The sequence below is a fragment of the Arachis duranensis genome, chromosome 4 (genome assembly GCF_000817695.3).
Source record: "Arachis duranensis cultivar V14167 chromosome 4, aradu.V14167.gnm2.J7QH, whole genome shotgun sequence".
In the NCBI taxonomy this organism is placed as follows: domain Eukaryota; kingdom Viridiplantae; phylum Streptophyta; class Magnoliopsida; order Fabales; family Fabaceae; genus Arachis; species Arachis duranensis.
Genome location: NC_029775.3, coordinates 87,367,384 through 87,367,873, shown reverse-complemented (window position 1 = coordinate 87,367,873; position 490 = coordinate 87,367,384).

The window sequence follows — 490 nt, the reverse complement described above, 5'->3', positions numbered from 1 at the left end:
TTGAGCAATAGCAAGCCATATCCATCATCTTCTCAGCAACAGACAGAGAATTCTGAACAAAACACTTCTAATTTAGCCAATCTAGTCTCTGATCTGTCAAAGACCACTTTCAGTTTCATGAATGAAACAAGATCCTCCATCAGAAATTTGGAGGCACAAGTGGACCAGCTGAGTAAGAAAGTCATTGAAACTCCTCCCAGTATTCTCCCAAGCAATACAGAAGAGAACCCAAAAGGAGAGTGCAAGGCCATTGATGCGATCAATGTGGCCGAATGCACAAGGGAGGAGGAGGACGAAAATCCTAGTGAGGAAGACCTCCTGGGACGTCCTTCAAGCAAGAAGGAGTTTCCTATTAAGGATCCAAAGGAATCTGAGGCTCATACAGAGACCATAGAGATTCCATTAAATTTCCTTCTACCATTCATGAGCTCTGAAGACTATTCTTCCTCTGAAGAGGATGAAGATGTGACTGGAGAGCAAGTTGCTCAAT